This window comes from Phyllostomus hastatus, unplaced genomic scaffold (genome assembly GCF_019186645.2).
Source record: "Phyllostomus hastatus isolate PE091 unplaced genomic scaffold, TTU_PhHast_1.1 phas_contig_147, whole genome shotgun sequence".
Lineage (NCBI taxonomy): Eukaryota > Metazoa > Chordata > Mammalia > Chiroptera > Phyllostomidae > Phyllostomus > Phyllostomus hastatus.
This window is the reverse complement of record NW_025333603.1, coordinates 5,030,327-5,047,328: the sequence shown is the minus strand read 5'-3', so window position 1 is coordinate 5,047,328 and position 17,002 is coordinate 5,030,327. Positions and strand designations below refer to the sequence as shown.

Sequence of the window (17,002 nt, the reverse complement as noted above, 5' to 3'; positions counted from 1 at the left end):
TGGCTGGTTACATATACTGGGTCTGGCACAAATAACACTGCTTTTTTATTACAAAATCATGAGCATGTAATTCTGTAACAACGTCACACTCAAGAACATGATATGACATTTTAGGTGAAATGATCAAATTAAAACTATAAATTATTACACTCGTATTATTACCCTACCAACCACACTCACACAGGTCTTACTCCAGCCGGCCCCTGTATATGGCTGCCACATTGAATACCTCCCACTGCCATGACCTGTCCTCCGTGGAAGGAAGATGTTAGCCCCAGTTTAGAGTTAAGAAAACTCAGCCACAAGTTAAGTGAGCTGTTCAAGGTCAGAGAGCTGTTGAGTGACAGAACCAGAATATATGCTCCTTTCTGTCCAACGTTAAAGCCCACTCTGCTACAATGCCTTTTAAATAATAGTTCCTATTGCCCTGGCCAGGTAGCTCAGTTTGTTGGAGTGTCGTCCTGATACACCAATGTTGTGGGTTCAATCCCCAGTCAGTGCACACACAAGCAACCAATGAATGCATAAATACATGTAACAAGAAATTGATGTTTCTCTCTCAAATCAATTTTTTAACAATCCCAACTATTATGTCTATGAAGTAAAGCACCAGGACTCTTCACAGCATTCTACAAAGTATGTATGATCGCCAGTATTTGACACATGAGGAACCTGAGACCAATAACTTGCCTTGAACCAAACTGCTCCTCAAGCTTTATCGTGCATGCAAGTCACCCAGGGGCCTTGTTAAAATGCAGATTCTGATTCAGTAGGTCTGGAGTGAGACCTGAAGTTCAGCATTTGTAGCAGGTTTCCAGATGACCCCAGTGCTTCTGATTTGTGGACTACACTTTGAGGAGCAAGGCTCTAGACCACAGGTGGCAGATACAGGGCCTGAGGGCCAAATCTGGCCCTCCACCTTGTTTTATCTGGCTGGCACCTTGTTTCTACCCGGAGGTAGCACGGAGCTCCTTGCCCCTAGTTAAGGAGCAGTTACATTTACACAGTCCTAAAATTACATTCACCCCTTTCAAGGCAACTGCAAGGCTGGTGTGGCCCCCGGTGAAAATGAGTTTGATACCCCTGATCTAGACCTTCACTAATAAGGTAGACCCTAGTCACTTACAGCCATTGAACACTTGAAATGTGGCTAATCCAAAATGAGATGTGCAGTAAAATACACACCAGATATCAGACTTCAAAAGTACAAAAGTGTGAGTGGAAGATGATGCGTTTTGAGCTGCCATCTTGTGTCTCCACGTGGGTGTGCTTATTCTCAGCTGGTCTGCCAAAGACCCCCTAAGCACCAACCCTATTCCCCCACGCAGCCCCATTTTCTCTCCAGTAAGATGAAAGAAACTGGTGAACCAAGAGAAACTCACCAAACTGCAGGCACAAGTACACATTGGTGGGAAAGACACTGCTCGTAGAAAGAAGTAGATGGTTCACAGGACAGCTACAGCAGACAATAAAAAACTTCAGTTCTCCTTAAAGAAGTTGGGGTAAACAATATCTGGTATGGAAGAGGTAAATATGTTCACAAATGAGGAACAGTGACCCACTTTAACAACCCTAAAGTTCAGGCATGTCTGGCAGCGAACACTTTCAGCAGTACAGGCCATGCTGAGACAACATAGCTGACAGAAATGCTACCCAGCATCTTAAATCAGCTTGCTGCACACAGACTAGTCTAAGGAGACGCACTGAAGCCCCGCTTAAACAATCTGGATGGAAAAGCACCACTTGCTACAGGAGAGGCAGATGATGATGAAGTTCCAGATCTTGGAGAGAATTTTGATGAGGTTTCCAAGAAAGAAGCACACTGAACTGAGTCAACTTCTGAAAAAGATAAACTTGAAGAAGTCACTGGTGGCTGCGATTTTATATTATGACTGCTTTTTCAAATTTGTTTATGGATCTGATAAAATCAACATCTCTAATAGTTTTAAGCTCTAGCTCCTTGGACACTGCAGCTCTTTTCACTTTCTGCTCATACACAAATCATTCTTTGCATCTGATTAAGCTGAGGAAGCCTGGGATAAAGTTTGAAACCAAGGTTAATTTTTTCTAAAAAAGATATCTGCATTTTTAAGTATTGATTACATGTTAAAATGGTAATTTGGGGATTAAAAATAATTTCACCTGTTTTTATTTTTCTAATGTGGCTACTAAGAAACTTAACATGGCTTGCATTTGTGATTTGCATTATATTTCCACTGGACAGTTCTCTTCTAGACTATATTCCATCCTTAAAAAGCAGCTTAAAGCAAGACATCCTGGCAAGTAAAAGGGAGACAGGATTACCTTAAGGAATTAAGAAAATTGGTATGACAGGTTTGACACTTGGAAATGCTCTAGAGCAGGGGTGTCCAAACTTTTGCCATCTCTGGCCCACTCTGGAAGAAGAAGAGTTGTCTTGGGCCACACATTAAATACATTGCGACATGTAATCACAAAAAATCTCTTTTGTGTCTTTTTGCCAATGACACCTCAGACAAGAGCTTGATCTCCAAAATACATAAAGAACTCACAGGACTTCACTCCAGGAAGACAAAAAAAAAAAAAAATTATAAAGTGGGCAAAAGACTTGAACAGACACTTCTCCAAGGAGGACATACCGAGGGCCCAGAGACACATGAAAAGATGCTTAGCATCACAAGCCATCATAGAGATGCAAATTAAAACCACAATGAGATACCACCTCACACCAGTCAGAATGGCCAACATAAACAAATCAACAAACAGTGTTGGAGAGGATGTAGAGAAAAGGGAACCCTAGTCCATTGTTGGTGGGAATGCAGACTGGTGCAGCCACTGTGGAAAACAGTATGGAATTTCCTCAGAAAACAAAATGGAACTGCCTTTTGACCCAGCAATTCCACTGCTGGGATTAAACCCTAAGAGCCCTGAAATACCAATCCAAAAGAACCTATGCACCCCAATGTTCATAGCAGCACAATTTACAACAGCCAAGTGCGGGAAGCAACTAAGTGCCCATCAGCAAATGAGTGGATCAGAAAACTACGGTACTTTTACACAATGAAATTCTACGCAGCAGAGAGAAAGAAGGAGCTTATACCCTTTGTGACAGCATGAATAGAACTGGAAAGCATTATGCTAAGCGAAATAAGCCAGGCAGTGAGGGACAAATACCATATGATCTCACCTTTAACTGGAACATAATCAACAAAAGAAAAAGCAGACAAAATATAACCAGAGACATTGAAATTATAAACAATCTAACAATAGCCAGAGAGGAGTGGGGAGGGGACAGTGGGAAGAAGGGTTTTCAGGAACTATGATAAAGGACATGCAGACAAAACCAAGGGGGAAGGTGGAAGCTTCCCAAGGGAGGGAGATGGATTTGGAGGGAGTGGGGGGGGGGGGGAGAGGTGGGGAGGAAATACAGACAGCTGTAATTGAACAACAATAAAATATATTTTTTTAAATCTCATAATGTTTTAAGTAAATTTATGATTTTGTGTTGGGCCTCATGTGGGCCATGGGCCATAGGCTGGACACACCTGCTAGAATTTAACTAAGATTTTAATTAGTGTAGATTTTGGATCTGATGGGTATTTGCTATTCAGAGCTAGGCAAGGGGCTAGCCTGTTGCCCAGGATCATATCAAAAGCTCTGATTAGTGAAATTTATAAAAACAAAAAGGCAGTATAGATAGTTTTCTTTGTAGAAGTAAACTTGAGTTTTAAAATGTCATTTGGGTGGACAGTAGCACACCTTGCTAAATTCCTAGTGCTAATAAACACCTTGTCAAACTTGGCGTATATTGTTAGTCAAACTTGAGTCTAATTTGATCACCCCCTGCTGCCACCCCCCACCCCCCACTGTGGAGTCACAGTACTCTGCCAGAAAGTGACCTCTGGAAATACTTTTTAAACATCCCACCTGTTCAGATCACTTTGAAAGGCAAATATTCATTCAAAGCAACTTTTGATTTCTTATATAAACATAGTTTACTTTTAGAGCTTAAGTTTCATTTTCTTTAATCTTTTTTTTCTTTCAAGAATCTCATTTTCCTCTGCTGGTGATTCCCTTAAGCAAATATTTCTTGTTTGATCTGAACAATTCATTTTAGTCATTCAAATGGAGTTATGAAAGTCTAGGCTTTGTTTTAATGATTGAGATCAAAGTCAAGAAGTTATGACTGGCAGAAGATAGATGAGGTGATTTGTATGTGTGTGTCCAACTTACATGTGAGGATTAGCTATTTTAAAATTACAATTTCTTCTTAGGATTCACTTGCTGACTTAAGATCTTTGGGCAAGTGACTCAATTCTGTTAATCCTCAATGTACCTCTTTAGAATTAGGCCACCTATGCATGCTTACAAGAATGAGTAAATCAGTTTTTCTCAAGAGCATGGTCTATGGACCTCTGCCTCAGAGTCTGCTGGGGTATTTATTAAAATGAAATCCCTGGACCCCACCCATGTTCAGTGAATCAGAGTCTTCCAGTTTGCTAGAATTACATATGATTCTGATGTTAGGCCAAGTTTTCTTCTCATACATTTATTTAAAAAATGCTGAGCTACTAATTTGGGAAAGTATATATTGAACATTTAATATATGCCAGGTACTAGGGATTCACAGGGAACAAGACAAAATACAGTCTTGCCTTCAAAGAACTTACATTGGGCGTGGGGAGTGGAGTGAGACAGACTAAGAAGTAAGTAAACAGGACATAAGTCAATGAGCTAAGTTCACACAGTGATAAATACTTTAAAGAAAGGAGAACAGGGTAATGGGGTACTGGAGGATGGGGAGACAATTTAGATTTTTAAATTAATTTAGAGGGTTACAGAAGGCATCTCTGAGGAACTGATGTTTGAGTCAAGAGGTATGAGAATAAGGAGGAAATCATACAAATATCTGGGTGAAGAGAGTCTCGGGGAAGGAAAACAACCTGAGATAGTAGGCACATTCTAGGGACAAAAAGAAGAAAAAAGTGAAGGTCAGGTGGCCAGTACATAGTGACCAAGTGTAAAAGATGCATTTAGGGGAGAGACAAGTGGCAGATCCAGGCCTTATGAGTCATGGAATTTAAATTTTACTTCAATAGAACACAAGGCCACTGAGTAAGCCTAAATCACATGTGATGTGATTTCTACTCTGAAGAGTGGACCCCTGTTGCTTGCTGGACCCATTGGGCGGAACATGGATTATGGTGGTAGCAACAGGGGAGCAAGAAGCCCAGTGGGGACCAGTAAAGTTTGGGTGAGGGATGGTGGCAGCTGGGAGTGGAGTGGCAGCAGTGATGACAAGAAGAGGTTAGATTCAGGGGCTGTTTTGGAGATGGAACTGCTAGGTCAAGATGCATTTGGCATCAGGGAGTAAAGGAACAGTAGTAAAATCAAAGAGGATTGCTTCCTAAGGTTTTGCCTGAGTGGATAATGGTGTCATTTACTAAGATGGGAAAATATAGGTAAACGACAGGTCTGGGGTGGGTGGGAAAGTCAAGAGTTCTGTTTTAGACAAGTTAGAGGTGCCTGATGGCAATTGGACATAAGAGTCTGGAGTTCAGGAGAGTGGTTAGGACTGAAGATATAAATAAAGTTGGGGCTCAACAGCCGGGCTGACATTTGGTGCCCATGACCACACGAGATCACCTACGAAGAGAGAAGGGAGAAGAGGCCTGAGCGAGGGCTTGGGGCCTTTCCATGTTTAAGGTCAAGCAAAAGGGGAGTGGGTGTTGAAGTCAAAGAGAAAACCAGGAGAGTGTACAATATAAGCCTAGAAGTGAAAATATTTTGATGAGAAGGGAGCAGTGTTAATGTTTCTGGCAGATCGAGTTCTTAATGGAATCCTAGGACATGATCACAGTCTTCATTTTAAAGATGGGGAAGCTGAGGCTCGGAGGGAGGAAGTCCATGTGTTATGACGGTTAATTTTATATGTCCGGTTGGCTAGACCATGGCGCTCAGCTCTTTGGTCAAACACCAGTCTAGGTGTTGCTGTGAAAGTGTTTTATAGATGTGATTAACATTTAAACCAGTAAGTTTTGAGTAAAACAGACTACTTTCCATAACATGGGTGAGCCTCATCCAGTCAGGGGTAGGCCTAAGAGAAAAGACTGAGATTCCTAGAATAAAAATTAATCTCTCTCATCTCTCTCTCTCTCTCTCTTTCTCTCTCTCTGTTTGTGCATGACCTATTGGTTCTGTTTCTCTGGACAACCCTTATTAATACTTTCATCCTTTCACTCATGTGGCAAACAATTATTGGGCACCTACTGTGGGCTCTGCTAGAGTATGTAAGTAAGACAGGATCCCTGACCTCAAGTAGGGAGCAGAGGAATGACTTTGCAAGTGCAGCTTGGTGTGATCAGTACCGTGATTTGCGTGTGCCTGGGCGCTTTGGGACCACAGCAAAGGAGTGCTAAATGGGTAACCTAGAGCTGTGAGGCAGCAGATGCTTTTTAAAAGGTAATGATGCTTGAGTAAGTTTTTTTTCTTAATTTCTTTTTCAATTACAGTTTACATTCGATGTGGTTTTGGCTTAGTTTCAGGTGTGGGTTTTGAAGGATGAATGTGAATTAGCACATCAAAGAGAGGCCAGCATTTCAGGCTCCAAGACATGCGGACAAGAGTAGCAGCATTTCCACCAGTGATGCTCTCAGGAGTTTTGGGTGGCTGGAGCCGATGAGAGCTGGAGAGAGTCCAGTGTCAAAGCTATAGCAGTCAGCAGGGTCCACAGTAGGGGAAGGCAATTGTCCTGAAAATCACAGGAAGCCATGCCAGGGATTAAAGCAGGGGTAACAGAGACCTGAGTTCTAGGAAGATGCCTCTGGCTACTTGGTGGAAGCTGGCCAGGAGGGGCAGTCTGGTGAGGACCCAAGGAAGACCTGAGGTGAGCCTGGGGATGCAGCAGTGGGGATGACAGTGAGATGTCATCCACTCAGTGTGTGTTTGTTCAGCATCTGCACTGCTCAGTGACAAGGTCCGTAATGAACAACACAGACACTGCTGCTCTGGAGCTTGGTGGTGGAACTGGAAGGAGTTGGTGTTGACCCACGGGAGAGGAATGGCCGAAATAGCTTCCTGGTTTCTAGCCTGAAGTAAGTACTAACCACTGAGCTGGAGCACTGGAGAAGGAACAAGATTCAGGGGCAGTTGAGTTCAGTTTGGAGCTTGTAGAGTTTGAAGTGGCCGAGGGACAACTAGCCGAAACTATCCAAGAGCTCTCTGATCTGTTAGTCTGAGGGGCAAGGAGAATGACTGGGAAGAAGCCAAAAGTGGGAATGAAGGCAGGCAGGAAGAACAGGCTTCAAGGTAAGAACTTTGAATTGTATGTGAACGTGTATTTAGATAAATGTGGGTTTCCCCCCCATCCTATGGAGTGGATCCACAGCCCTCATCACATTCTCAAAGGAGAGAAGACACGCCCCACCACTACCCCAATTATATGCCACTGAAACAGAATGGGGTGAGCAGATGGCTAAAGATGGAGCCCTAGGGAACAGCAATATCTAAAAGGAAGCAGAGGAAGATGGAGCTCAGAGGAAATGGTTGCAGGAGGAGAAAGCCAGGAGAGTGTACATTGTGAAGCCAAGACAGGGGAGTGTTCCAAGACAATGGAGATGCTCAGCCATACCCTCTAGTACAAAGAGGGCAGGGGAAATAAATACAGACAGATACAGGCAATTTGCAGTTGAGGAGGTAGACAGAGGAGGACTTGATACAGAAGAAGGCTGTTTTAACATCAGAAAGTTGAGACATGGCACATGTTTATATGCTACAAGGAGCAGGCCAGTGGAGAAGGGAGTGGTCTATGGCACCAGAGCTCCAGGCTGCAGCAGTCCTTACCTTCAGGAAAGCAGTGGCCATGCCAGTACAACAGTGGCCCACATGGAGCAGGAAGAAGCCTAGTGACAGGTGAGTGAAAGCAGCCCGTGCAGCTCTGCCTGCAACCTGGATCAGGAGACGGAACAACTTGATCCCAGCAGGAATAGCCAGTGACATGGGGTTTGTGTAGCTTGAGAGGCCCCGGGGAGATGGTTAACTGTTTTCAGAGGGAGGGCTTTCCTGGGGCAGAGGGAACAGATATGTTTTCTGGATCCAGAACTAATTAAAGACACATTTAACTCAGTAGCAGAAGGAAATTTCTAAACTCACAGATGCTAGGAGAGGTAGCAAACTCCTCGTCTTCAGAAGTATGTACCCACAAGCTGGGTGATTATTTGATGAGGTCGGTATATACGCAACCCAAACATCAGGTGGGGAGTGGATTAGTTGCCCTTTAAAAGCCCTTCCAAGGCTTGGGAATCTCTAACATATCAGGCTTCCCTGGCCATCTCAAAGCATTTTTGTGGAATGGTCCAAAAGACTATTTTAATGCATTTTATTAAAAGTAATTGTGCCACATAATTCTCATGAGGGCAGGAGTAGAACGGGAGGGTATAGCTTAACAAGATAGTACACCTAGCGAGTGTTGTAGCTCTTAGAAGGAAGTCACTGTTTTAGGATTTGGATCACTCATTCCCAGAAGTTTGAAGGGTCTCTCAGGGATGGCTAAAGTAACAGTGCAGATAATCCCCACCCTTCCATTCTAATTCCAGAGAGCTAGTTGGTCCCAGGAGCCTGAATTTTCATTAGGCAACACCCCTCCACTCCACCCCACTCCTACCCCCAAGAATCTGATGTGGCAGATCCCAGGACTCCTCTTTGAGAAACCGGATGAAGATGATGGAATGAGGATGAAGGGATTCTCTAAGTACTCCAGAAATCTGTGTGCTTTGCAGATGAGAAACTATGCTTGGGTGTGTGTAGGACTTGCTGGGAAAGTCAGGATGTGAGTCTCAGATGGGCTTTCAGGTCCAGTATTTCCCTGTGGCACTGAGCAGGCTAAATGGACAACTTCACATGCCTTAATCTCATTCACTTCCATCACTCCTAACTGGGGAAAATAGGAGACTCAAGTCATTGTCTCAGACCTCATCTTATAAAAGGAAATCATGATGCTTTGGCCTGTCTTCTCAATGAATGAGGTAGAACAAATCTCCTAGTGTAGACCCTGACTTCCACCCCAGGCCTGGTTGGGGCTGGAAAACTTCCAGGGAAACATCTCCCTCCACCTTGCTCAAAGGATTCAGAAAGCAGCCAAGATGGAGTATGGGACTAGCTTCACCTTCCTGCCTGGAACAACTGGAAAGCATATGAAGACTATCAAAAGCAATAGTTTTGAAACACTGGACATCAGGCAATGAAGGACAGCGAACCCTGAGAGACAGAAAACAAATAAGGTGAGGTCTACAATTATTCCAGCTTACTGCTTGGAGAAAGTTTCCAGGCTGCAGCACAGAGAAGGGAATCCAAGCAGACAAAGATAACAGAATCCATGAATTACAGAGATGGAGTGTAGAGTTCAGGGAAAGCAAGGCAGCTAGTTATCCTAGCAAAGAGTGGTGGAGAGTAGAGAGCTGCAGACAGAGAGAGCTCCAGAGATATGTAGAGAGTGCCCCTCAAGTATTCAGCACAGCCATGGAAACTGCCCCAGTCCAGGGAAGAACCACCCAATAGGACTAGAGGAAACAGTACTTGCTGCCCATACAGGGCTGGGAAAAACTGGTTTGGCTAAATTAATAATTGGATGAATAGATTTCAGAGCAAAGGCTCTTACCAAAGAAAGAAGATCAATTTCTAATGATAAATGGGTGAGTTCATCAAGAATTTGTAACAATTCTGAACATGGATGCAACTAATAACAGAGCTTCAAATGTATGAATCAAAATCTGATAAACCTGCAAGGAAAAAACAGACAAAACCACAATTCTGTGTGGAGCTTTTAATACTGCCCTCTCAAAAATTCATAGAACAAGTAAACAGAAAATCAGCAGGATATAGTATACTATTAACCAACTGGGCCTGACTTACAGAATCCCACAGTAGCAGAATGCACTTTCTTCTCAAGTGCCCACAGAACAGTGCACTTCTAGCAAGACCAACAAAGAAAAGAGAAGACATCAGTGAAATTGACAAACCTCTAGCTAAACTTCTCAGGAAAAAAAGAATGGGGATTGAAATTATAAATATCAGGAATAAAAGAGGTGGCATCACTACAGATTCCACAGATATTAAAAGGATAATAGGAGAATATTGCAGATAACTTCATGTTAATAAATTCAACAACTTTGAAGAAATGGATAAATTTCTTAAAAGATATTACCAAAGTTTACTCAAAAAGAAGAGAATAATCTGAGCACTCCTATATCTATTATAGAAGTTGAAATTTTAGTCTAAAACCTTTGTACAAAGAAAATCCCAAGAACACATGGCTCCACTAATGGATGTTGTCATACGTTCAAAGGTGAAATAATACCAATTCTATAGAAACTGTGACAGAGAACTGAAGAGGAGGGAGCACTTCCCAACCCATCTATGAAGCCCACGTTACTTTGGTATGAAAACTTGACAAAGACATTACTTTCTCAAGAAAAGAAAAAATAGGTCAATGTCCCTTGTGAACACAGATGAAAAAATTCTTTATATAAACGATCATACATTATAACAAGTGGAATTTATCTCAGGGAAGCAGGATTAGTTTAATATTTGGAAAGCAACTCATGTAATTCTCCACATTAACAAACAAAACAGAACAGATCATCACAATAAATACAGAAGAACCTTTGACAAAATTTAATATCCATTCCTGATACAAACTTTTATCAAACTAGGAACAGAAGAAAGTTCCTCAACCTGATAAAGCTCATCTGCCAAAAACCTGTGACTAATATACTCAGTGGTGAAAGACCAAATACTTTCTTCTTTAGATCAGGAATGTATGAGGCCAGTAAGGCAAGTGTCTGCTCCCACCACATCTGTCAAATGTCGTAAATAGCTACTGAAAAAGACAAGAGAAGAAATAAAAGACATCCAGATTGGAAACAAATAAATAAAACTGTCTTTAGTCATAGGTTCTATGATTATCTACATAGAAATTATGATGGAATCCACCAAATAAATCTACTAGAATTAATCTATGAGTTTAGCAAGTTTGTATGGTACATGAATGGTACACAAAAATTTATTGTCTTTATATACTAGAAGTTAAAACTTAAAAATACCACTCACTATAAAAAATTTGAATTACTTAGAGATAAATCAGCCAAAGGAGGTATAAACTTGTATGCTGAAAGCTATAAAACATTACTGAGAAAAATTGGGGGAAAAAAAGGAGAGCTATAATGTAATAATCATGGGTGAGATGACTCAACGATGTTACGATGGCAGTTCTCTCCAAATTTTATCTGTAGTTTCAATGCGATCCCAATCAAAATTCCTGCAGGACTTTTCCACAGAATTTAGCAGACAGATTCTGAAATTCATATGGAAATGCAAGGAACCTAGACTAGTCAAAACACCTTTGGAAAAGAATGGAATAGGAGGAGACTAACAGTGCATAATTTCAAGACTTATAAGGGAACAGGAATCAAGACAGAGCAGTATCAACATCAAGATAGACAAATAGATCAATAAAACAGATTGCAAATAAATGGATAACTGATATTTTACAAAGTTGCAAAGGCAATTCAATAGAGAAAGGAGCAACTGGATTCCATGTGCAAAAACAATAATAAAATAGAATTTTGATTCGTTCTTTTCACCATCTATATAAATTGACTCAAAATAATCATAGGCCCAATTATAAAACCTAGAATTATAAACCTTCTTGAATAACATATAGAATAAAATCTTTGTGACCTTGGGTTAGCAATAATTTTTTAAATACAAGAAATATAAAAATATGATTCATAAAAGAAAAAATTTGATAAATTGGACTTCATCAACATGAAAATCTTCTGAAAGACATTGTTAAAAGAATGAAAAGATAATCCACAGACTGGGAGAAATATTTTCAAATCATGTATCTGATAGAGGATTTGTAATTTATAATATATAAAGAACTCTCAGGACTTCTGGCCAAGATGAGGTGTAGGAAGATACACTTTACTTCCTCACAACCAAAAGAAGGACAACAACAAATTTAAAAACAGAAACAGCCAGACTTCCAGCCAAGATGGAGGCATAGGTAGACATACTGTGTCTCCTCGCACAACCAAATTAAGGGCAACAAAAATTTAGAAACAAAAAAAACAACCAGTACTGACAGAAAATTGAACTGTATGGAAGTCGGACAATGAAGTAGTTAAATGAGAAACATTTATCCAGACCAGGAGGAGGGGTGACCGGGTGGAGAGGACATGCGGCAAAGTGGCAGCTGGCGGACCCTGCGCACACAAGGCGGCAGCGGGTGGACCCAGCAAGGTGGTGGATCATGGAGGGGCCCGGCACTCAAGGCGGCTGGCGGACCAGGTGGTCCCACATTCGCGCGCAGATAAACCAGGCAAAACTGAGGAGCAAGATAGACCTTGCAACCCAGGGTCTCAGCCTGGGGAAATAAAGCCTCAAAACACTAATTGAAAACACCTGTGGGGGGTTGAGGTGCCAGGAGAAACTCCCAGCCTCACAGCAGAGTTCGTTAGAGAGACCCACAGGATCCTAGAACATACACAAACCCACTCACCTGGGAATCAGCACCAGAAGGGCCCAGTTTGCTCAGGAGAAGTGGCGGAAGGAATAGAAATCCAACCGAGAGCAGAGCAAGCACCATTGTTCCCTCTTGGACCCCTCCCCCGCATACAGCGTCACAACCCAGCCACTGGGTTGCCCCACCCAGGTGAACACCCAAGGCTCCACCCCTCATATGTAATAGGCACATCAAGACAAAAAAAAAAGATGGCCCAAACAAAAGAACAGATCAAAGCTTCAGAAATAATACAACTAAGTGATGAAGAGATAGCCAACCTATCAGATGCACAGTTCAAAGCACTGGTGATCAGGATGCTCACAGAATTGGTTGAATTTGGTCGCAAATTATATGAACAAATGAAGGCTACACTAAGTGAAATAAAGGAAAATGTACAGGGAACCAATAGTGATGGGAAGAAAACTGGGACTCAAACCAATAGAGTAAACCAGAAGGAAGAAAGAAACAACTAAACAGAAAAGAAGGAAGAAACAAGAATTCAAAAAAATGAGGAGAAGCTTAAGAACCTCTAGGACATCTCTAAATGTTCCCACATCTGAATTATAGGGGTACCAGAAGGAAAAGAGGAAGAGCCAGAAATTGAAAACTTACTTGAACAAATAATAAAGGAGAACTTCCCCAATCTGGCAAAGGAAATAGACTTCCAGGAAGTCCAGGAAGCTCAGAGAGTCCCAAAGATGTTGGACCCAAGGAAGCACACACCAAGGCACATCATAATTACATTAGCCAAGGTAAAAGTGAAGGAGAGAATCCTAGAAGCAGCAAGAGATAAGGAGACAGTTACCTACAAAGGAGTTCCCATCAGACTGTCAGCTGATTTCTCAAAAGAAACATTCCAGGCAAGAAGGGGCTGGCAAGAAGTATTTGAAGTCATGAAAGGCAAGGACCTACATCCCAGATTGCTCTATCCAGCAAAGCTTTGGTTTAGAATGGAAGGGCAGATAAAGTGCTTCCCAGATAAGGTCAAGTTAAAGGAGTTCATCATCACCAAGCCCTTATTATATGAAATGTTAAAGGGACTTATCTAAGAAAAAGAAGATAAAAAACATGTACAGTCAAATGACAGCAAACTCACAATTATTAACAACCACACCTAAAACAAAAAATACAAACAAACTAAGCAAACAACTAGAACAGGAACAGAACCACAGAAATGAAGATCACATGGAGGGTTAGCAACAGGGGAGTGGGAGTGTTACAGGGTGCAGCCAAGAGGGGGAACCCCAAATGGGCATTTGAGATGGGGTCCAGAACTTAAGGTATCCAGGAGATTTTAAGATGTCTCCATCCCCCCACCCAGGGTGTGGGTTGGGGGAAGGGACACATGGAGCAGGGCCATTGAGAGCTGTTTTGCATAGCAACAGCCTTGCAGCTACCCTCTGGCGTGGTCATTTAACATATCTATAGCCTTTGGCTGGTCGCTTAGATATGTTAAATAGCTATGATCATCTCTGAGCCAGGGGAATGGAAGTAACTTCCCCACCAAGACGTGACTGGGGCAGCTCCCCCCCCCCCCAAGCTACAGCGCCTGCGTGGGAGCTCGGAGAAGATTGGCTCCAGGACATGGGGCCACACCTGCCCAGACTCAAGATGGCAGCCCAGTAAAGCTGGAAGGATACGAGTTCCGGCATGTGAAGCCGAGTGTGGGAGGAATCGGAAATGAGGCTGCAGAGGAAGATTGGCCGCGGGGATTTAAAACCCAGACTTGGTGGCCATTAGAAAAAGAGAACCACACAGCTTTGGCAGAGTGAGGACTCTCCCTTCCTGCAGCCATAGGAGAGAGAACCACGCGGCTTTGGCAGAGTGGGGACTCTCCCCTTCCCGCAGCCCTGAGAGGGAGAACTACGAGGCCTGGACAGAGCGGGGACCCCCGCAGCTTTAGAAGGGGGAACCACCACCTGGTTTTAGCAGAGATCCTGGTGACTCAGAGGAGGGTGCTGGGAACCCAGGGAGGTCTCCCAGTCGAGATGGAGGACTAACTGGGAAGAACCAGAGGACTGCCTGAGCCATGGACTTCTATTTTCTTTCCTGAGATACGGTACTCTGGACTGGGCAAAGGGGGAAGGAAGGAAGGACTTTGTGTGTTTGTGGGTGTTTTAAGGGACTTTAGGATTTTTGATAAAGACATTAGGTCACTACTTTAAGTTTGTATAGCATTAAATAAACATTTTCTTTCCTTTTCACGAATCTCTGGCATTGAGAGATGTCTTTCCTAGGGCGGCGGACATAACGGACCTGGGGCCTTCTTTCAATAATAGTATATTGTCCCAGGCCCCCCTTGTTCTGTTCTGTAACAGGAGGAGGAGAGAGGGGGAAAGCTACAGAGAATAAATAGCATAGATGGTAGGTAGAAAATCGACAGGGGGAAGGCAAGGATAGTATGGGAAATGTAGAAGCTAAAGAACTTATGACACATGGACATGAACTAAAGGGGGGAATGTGGGTGGGAGAGGGTGTGCACGGTGCAGGGGAGTGAAGGGGGGAAATGGGACAACTGTAATAGCATAATCAATAAACTATATTTTAAAAAAACAGAACTGCCAGAAAATCAAACTGTATGGAAGTCTGACAACCAAGGAGTTAAAGAAGAAATATTCATCCAGACCAGTAGGAGGGGTGGAGACAGGCAGCCGGGTAGAGAGGCCTCATGGCAAGGTGGTGGCTGGTGGACTGGGCAGTCCCACATTTGTGTGCAGATAAACTGGGAGGAGCAACTGGGGAGCGAGAGAGACTGCACGACCCAGGGTTCCAGCATGGGAAAATAAAACCTCAAAGCCTCTGACTGAAAAAAGCTGTGGGTATTGCAGCAGCACGAGAGACTCCTAGTCTCACAGGAGAGTTCATTGGAGAGACCCACAGGGTCCTAGAACGTACACAAAACCACCCACCCGGAAGTCAGCACCAGAAGGCCCAATTTGCTTGTGGGAAGTGGAGAAAGTGACTGAAAGTCGGCAGAGAGCTGAGCAAGTGGCACAGTTCCCTCTCAGACCCCTCCCCCACATGCAGCGTCACTACACAGCGTTGCAGGTTGCTCCACCCTGGCAAATACCTGAGGCCCCGCCCCTTACTATGTAACAGGTGCAAGTTGAAAAAAAAATATATGGCTAAAAAAATGAAAGAACAGATCAAAGCTCCAGAAAAAAATACAACTAAGTAATGAAGAGATAGCCAACCTATCAGATGCAGAGTTCAAAACACTGGTAATCAGGATGCTCACAGAAATGGTTGAATATGATTGCAAAATAGAGGAAAAAGTGAAGGCTATGAAAAGTGAAATAAAGGAAAATGTACAAGGAACCAATAGTGAAGGGAAGGAAACCAGGACTCAATGGTTGGAGAAGGAAAAAATAAACATTTGATCAGAACAGAATGATGAAATGAGAATTCAAAAAAATGAGGAGAGGCTTAAACTCCAGGACAACTTTAAACATTCCAACATCCAAATCATAGGCATGTCAGGAGAAGAGGAAGAGCAAGAAATTGAAAACTTATTTGAAAAAATAATGGAGAACTTCCCCATTCTGGCAAAGGAAATAGACTTTCAGGAAGTCCAGGAAGCTCAGAGAGTCCCAAAGAAGTTGGACCCAAGGAAGAACACACCAAGGTTTGTCATAATTACATTACCCAAGATTAAAGATAAGGAGAGAACCTTAAAAGCAGCAAGAGAAAAGGAGAATTACCTACAAAGGAGTTCCCATAAGACTATCAGCTGATTTCTCAAAAGAAACCTTCCAGGCAAAAGGGTCTGGAAAAAAGTATTCCAAGTCATGAAAGGCAAGGACCTACATCCAAGATGACTCTATCCAGCAAAGCTTTCATTTACAATGGAAGGGCAGATAAAGTGCTTCCCAGATAAGGTCAAATTAAAAGAGTTCATCATCACCAAGTCATTAATACATGAAATATTAAAGGGACTTATTTAAGGAAAAAAAAAGATCAAAACTATGAACATTAAAGTGGCAACAAATTTACAATTATCAACAACTGAATAAAAACACACAAATAAAGAAAGCAAACAACCAGAACAAGAACAGAATCATAGATATAGAGATCATTTGGAGGGTTATCAGCTGGGAAGGTGAAGAGGGAGAATGGGTGAAGTGGTACAAGGAATAAGAAGCATAATTGATAGGTACAAAATAGACAGGGGGAGGTTAAGAATAGCATAAGAAATGGAGAAGCCAAAGTACTTATATGCACGATCCACGGACATGAACTAAGGGGCGGATTGCTGGAGAGAATGGGAGTACTGGGTGGAGGGAGGCAAAGAGGGGGGAAACTGGGTAAACTGTAATAGCATAATCAATAAAATATACATTTTTAAAAGCATACATTCATATAAAGACATACTATAGCAGCTTCATTTGTAATAGCCAAACTAAGAATAACACAAAATCCATGAACAAATAGGTAAGTGAAGAATGCATTTCTTCAACCTGG

General features: G+C 42.4%; 1 pseudogene; it reads left to right on the top strand.

The window, feature by feature from the left end:
• The first annotated feature begins 1,349 nt into the window (after positions 1–1,349).
• Positions 1,350–1,826, top strand: LOC123831311 (annotated as a pseudogene).
• The last annotated feature ends 15,176 nt before the right edge of the window (positions 1,827–17,002 follow it).